Genomic DNA, 6,053 nt, shown 5'->3' with positions numbered 1-6,053 from the left:
TATGTTAAGAGTCAAAGAAGTGCTGTCACTTGGCTGTAGATCTTGCAACAAGGTAGGCGACTGGAGTGGACAAGACCCCTGGGGACTTACGCACACTCCGAGCCTTTGTTGTCTGGGTCACTTTCATCTGAGGGCTCCTCCAAACAGCTGAAGACGGGACCTCCTTGGAGGAATGAGTAACCTAATTCTGAAGCCTCGGTCACTGAAAGGAGGCATAAGATAAGCAAGTCATGTCTTTAGTTTCCGATTCCACTAGCCCTTGTCCCAGGCGTGTGAAGGTGTTCTGAACCAACTGAACCAAGAGCTCTGGCTTGGAATCTCACTCATCTGATAACATCGATTCTGCTTCCGAAATCCTGTAGTTGTTCCAGGGACAGGTTCAAATCCAATTCAGAGTCGACGACACCTTCCTGTTACATTCATAGCCTTTTAATAAACATGCTTTTCCTGTAAGATGTTGAACTGAGTTGCTAATCAGTTTAACTCCCAGTCCAGGGCAGCTGGCTCTGTCAGTCAGTCCTGAATTCCGTCCACACCTACCATATTCTAAGGGACGTTTTCCTGCCCCTCCCCACCTTTGTGGCTTAACTTTAGAAATTGAATTGGGAAGCCGGGCGTTGGTGGCGCACGCCTTTAATCCCAGCACTCGGGAGGCAGAGCCAGGCGGATCTCTGTGAGTTCGAGGCCAGCCTGGGCTACCAAGTGAGCTCCAGGAAAGGCGCAAAGCTACACAGAGAAACCCTGTCTCGAAAAAAAAAAAAAGAAATTGAATTGGGAAATATTACCTCTTTTTATTTTTTTAAGGATTATATAAGATCGATGTTCATTCCTCTTTAATAAAATTACAGTGAACCCATCTGGACTTGAAGAGTTCTTATGAAAGAATTAAAAAAAATCACAACTTCGATTTCCTTAATAGTCATTGACTTTGTGCTGGTTGGTTTTTGTCAACTGGACACTAACTAGAGTCCCCTGAGAACAGGGCACCTCAATTTAGGAAGTGTCTCCCTCAGACTGGACTGTGAGCTGAGCGTGTCTCTGGGGCATTTTCTTGGCTAATGGTTGATGTGGGAGGGGGGCCCAGCCCACTGTGGGTAGTGCTTACCCTAGCCTGCTTCTGGTTGTCTGTTTCTAAAGACGCTGATATGGAGGCACCAAAAAGGAAGGTGACAGCCCCACGTGACAGAGCCACAGCTCGCCTGCTGCAGACTTCACAGGGGTCACAGGAGGAGCAAGGACCAGGCCCTTTACCCTGAGAGCCACCTGCTCCCCCTCAGCTACCAGGCACCAGCCAATGTTGATCCTCGTTCTTTTTGGTCTGAGGCAGCGAGGACCCAGGGGCCCGCGGGGAGTTGCATATATTTCATTTCTGACCCAGCCTCGAGGCCCGCTAAGATCCTCCCAAGAGACCTGTTGGATTCCAGTACAGCCTTCCCCACAGACCCAAGCCGTACATCCCCACCTGATTCTAAGGGGATGTTTGGGATGAAGGCTTTTGGGGGGAGCTGGCTGTACCTGCTCCCGGCTCAGTGGCAGATGGCTCCTATTGGCTGGAAACCCCAAACTGCTACTGCGTGTGTTTAAGGCATGGTCCCCAGGGGGCGCTGTTTCCTGAGTTTGGGTGGGAATTGACCCAGCTTGTCTTCTTTTCAGACTCCGGGACATTGCACAGACACTCGTGCACACGCACTTTTGTTTCCTTGAAGACCCAGCACTTGATTTTACTGCGTTTTCTCTTGTTTCTGCTTCTGTCTCTGATTGCTCATGACTTTTTTTTCTTCGTCTTGCGCCTTGGTCCACATTGCTTTTTCTTGAGGCTTGCGGAGTAGAACTTTGGATTTTCTTCTTACATTTTCTTTTATCTGGCATGTGCATGTAGCTGTGAGTTCCCTTCTGCTCTCACTGCGCCACACAGATGTCGCTGTGTTTCCATTTTTGTTCAGTTTGTGTGTTTTTACAATTTCTCTCAATACTTCCTATTTTACCCACAACACTATTTATAAGTGCAGTTACTAGCTGCCAGAAGAATCCACGTTCCATTTCCCTGTTGTCTGTTATGTGTTTCGAGTTTCGTTTGTTCTGATAGGTTTTACTGCCTTCAAGGTTGTTCAGGGCTGAGGCGCTTGACCTCCATCAGGTCCTTTGCCCGCTCTCGGGGTCATTTGAAATGTCACCTCTGCATCCTGCCGGTGTCACACAGACAGTGACAGCAGCTGGTTCTGGTCAGTTTCTCGACATGATCGAGGACACGGTCGGGAAGAACATGTGTCGGTTGAGAAGCATCTTGGTTGCTGTATTCGTGTCTTGTTCCTCGTGTTCAGAGCTCACTCCTTCAGTCTTGCATTCGTTTAACAATGTCATTTAGACACCAGGTACAGGTGGCATCCCCCGGCCTCAGGAGGCAGAGGCAGGTGATCTGTGAGTTCGAGGCCAGCCTGGTCTACAGAGCGAGTTCCAAGACAGCTAAGGCTACACAGAGATCTTGTCTCAAAAAACATAAAAACCTAAATCTGTCATGTAGTCACTCTCTTCAAGTAGATCTGCTGGGAAGGATTTGTGTTTCGTTTTTGTTCACCCGTAATCTGAGAATGTTTGTTTTATTATCCTTGAAGGATATTTTCACGGGATATAGACTCGTGGGTTAACAAAATTATTTTCTTCAGCACTTGAGAGCTGAACAACTTCCTTCCAACCTCTAGGCTTCTGCGCTGGTGCCTCTGAGTGATCAGGTGTCATTTCCTTCACCGCTTGTAAGATGTTTTTCCAAAAGTGACTGGCACATCTTTGTGTCGGATTTATTCTGACAGTTTAGAGTTCACCCTAGATTTCAATTGGGACTCTCTTTGCTCTATTTGGGAAGTGTTCGGCCATCACTTCAGGTGTTCTCAACCCTGGCATCTTCTGGAATTCTGATGACAGGAATGTTAAATTTTGTGATGGTGTTGTGGGTGCCTGGGGTGTTGCTCGTTGGTTTTTATCTTGTTGTTGCTTTCTTTCTGTTGCTAGAAAGTTCTGCTGATTTATCTCCCAGTCCACTGACTATTCAATCTGTTGTTGAGCATGTCCATTTACATAGTCCTTGTCTCTGCTGGGCTTTATTTCTTCCAAGTCTTTGAACATACTTCCTAGTGTATTTTCCTGATGGCTTCTTTAAAATACTTCCAACATCTATATTGTGTGTCCACTGTCATATAAAATATATCTTATGCAGCAGACAGCATCTGTATTGTGTGCCTACTGGCATATGAAATATATCTTGTGCAGCAGACCACATCTGTATTGTGTGTCCACTGGCATATAATGTATATCTTAGGCAGCAGGATTACTCCCCCGCCCAGTTTTTCAGTGGCACTTAATACAAAGCTAGAAATACTTATAATAATTTCAGTATTCTAATATCTGAATACATCTGTATTTGAAATGCATATTGTAATTTTCTGTTGATGCTGTACCTGTTTGATGTTAATGTGGGAAACTTTGGATCTGGTTTAAGTATTTTGTTGTAGTTGGCTATTATTCTGACACCTCTCCAGCAGGAGAAGAGGCTATTACCTTGTTTTTGCAAGAAAAGGCAGGAGTTCTGGTTTCTGGTTTGGCCTGTGTGTGTTGGGGAACTCTTGCTTTCTCTGGACAAGGGTTCAAGTTTCAGCTCCCTGATGGGCTCTTGGTGATGCCTCCTTGTCTAGAAGACACCAGCGTGCCTTTTTACTGTTCCCAAAACGTCACAGGGTAGGGGTGGCCTCATCATCATGGTCAAAAGTCCTGACTCTGCCTAGGTCTTTCTGCCATCAGCGCTCAGACAGGAGTGGGAGGGGTGGTCATTGCTTCTGGGTGCACGTGGAAGGCCAGCTTCCTGTGTGGTCTGCGCCACTGCTAACAGTGGGGCATGACGACTGCCATTGCCCTACAAGAATGAAAATCCAGCCCCTGGCTGGGGTTGGGAGCGCTTGTTACTTCTGAGTAGGAGTGGAAGTTTGCATCCCCACTTAGCCTTTGCTGGTTTGGGTGTGGGTAGGGCACAGCTGTTTTTGTTAGTGTGGTGTCAGGGAAGGCATTTCACCTCGGGAGAGTGACTTGTGTCTAAAAATGCTCTGTCTTGCTAGGCTATTCCCTTCCTAGCCCTTTGGATAGAGAAGGCAAGCTTTTATATTTATTTTCTAGAATGACTTCTCTAAATATTTTTATTAAAAAAAAAAAAACTTTGCAAATAGATCTTTTTTGGGCGGGGGGGGGGGGGGGGGGGGCTTTTGGCTTTTGGCTTTTGTTTTTTGAGACAGAGTCTCACTATGTAGGCCTGGCTGTCCTGGTACTCACTCTGTAGCCCAGGCTAGCCTCAAACTCACAGAGATCCACCTGCCTCTGCCTCCCAAGTGCTGAGATTAAAAGTGCGCAGCACCGCACCCAGGTTCCAGTGGACATTAATGTGAATCTCTATATTCTCTCAGCTGTCTGTGGCAGGCAAACAGATGAGGCAAACGCTTGCAGCTGTCTGACCTTCCAGGCTTCTCGGTTGCTGTCTGTGTGTTTAATAACATGTAGCTTAGGTATCAGAAATCCTCATTTTTACTGGTACTTAGCACAAAACTAGAAACACTTAAATATTCACCTGTATTCTAAATCCATACAGTTACTGGATTCCAAAAGGCTTGCATAGGCTTTTATGCTTGGAAAATTAGCTACTGCATTCATTAATTATATCTGAAATTTTTCTTACTGTTGTTTGAAAAGTCATTTCTCAATGCTATCTTAGGGTAATCTTAAAGAAGTTTAATATTTAAGGAATTATGATATGGTTTAATTCTAGGATTCTGATTTAAGTAATCAATTCTGCTCTAATCTATGTATTTTTAGATTCTGCACACTTAGTAAAACATTTGAAATCATTCACGTGTTGAAGATGGACCCTGTCATTCCCACAACCTTAGGAATTTTAGCATTGTTCTGGAAACTTCTGCCCTTGATTGCTTCAGAATCCTTCCTTTGGCTTAAGAGTTCATAGCACAAGTCTTTGTATAAGTGGGTTTAGCAGATTAACTGAGATCGTGTAGAGGGTAAATAGGAAAGAACTATGTGCCTTCAGTTGACAATGATGCATACTCTGCAAACTGAGAATACTCTGTTTAAAAATGTATTTGCCACATAGAGGCTAACGATGCATTTGTTCTCAAGGTGTTAAAATAAAATTGAGGAAGCGATACCAGTGACTCCTGCTTCAGTTTAATCACCATAGCAGAACACCTGATGTGATTTGCTGGGGTTGCTAAAGAGGCCTTAGATGTTTTCCTAAAAAGTAACAGTGGTAAACTAAAATGATCGATTCATAACCGTTTCCCCATGCTTAATAACTAAGTTGACAGGAGATCAAAAGTCCAAATGTTACACAAAAGCTTTTTATCCCATCTCTACCTCTTCCTCTCCAACCCTTACCCTCATACTTTTATTCATGAACTTAAGAAAAAAATCATAACAAGCTAAATTCTTTGGTGAAAGAAAGGGAATAAATAATTTTCATTTGAAGACCAGCAGTTCCAGAATCTCTAATCCCTGAGCTGGAGTTTTCTTGCTCTAAAGGTAATACTTGTATCAAAAGGCCATGTGTTTCTGCTTAGCTGCTTTCCCAGGCTCGGTTCTTAAGTGAAGTCAGTCATCCCGCTTCTGGCATGGCCGCCCTTTGACACGCACATGAGATTCTCGGCCACAGCCCTTAGTCTGTGGCTCAAATGTAACCCCTCAGGGGTGCTTTCCAACCTGCTTCCTTTGCAGATTGAAGAACACAGTCATTCACAGGACTAACTCATCTTCTGCATGAGCAAAACTCTCGTTAACATGGAAGAAAAATCAAGGTTTTTGAAGAAAGTGAATGAGTGTCAAAAATCAAAACAAAACAAAAGTCATGAGGCAGCTCTGTGATCCCCCAATTTCAACTTCTTCCCTTCAGTTACTTTATATTAAGCTAAATTTTGAACTGAAAATAGTAAATATAGTGGTGGCACTTGGACGTTAATATGACTTTCTGCCCAACTGAAGGAGAGTCGTCAGCTCTCTGGCGTGTT

The 6,053-nt window shown here is 44.4% G+C and overlaps 1 protein-coding gene across 1 annotated transcript in view; it reads left to right on the top strand.

Annotated features, from left to right (window-relative positions):
* Sesn1 (sestrin 1) overlaps positions 1-6,053 on the top strand; it is a 96,109-nt gene that overhangs the window by 42,443 nt on the left and 47,613 nt on the right. The window lies entirely within an intron of this gene.

The sequence above is a fragment of the Peromyscus maniculatus genome, chromosome 16 (genome assembly GCF_049852395.1).
Source record: "Peromyscus maniculatus bairdii isolate BWxNUB_F1_BW_parent chromosome 16, HU_Pman_BW_mat_3.1, whole genome shotgun sequence".
In the NCBI taxonomy this organism is placed as follows: Eukaryota; Metazoa; Chordata; class Mammalia; order Rodentia; family Cricetidae; genus Peromyscus; species Peromyscus maniculatus.
The sequence above is the reverse complement of the archived record's forward strand: the minus strand, read 5'-3'. Positions and strand labels throughout refer to the sequence as shown.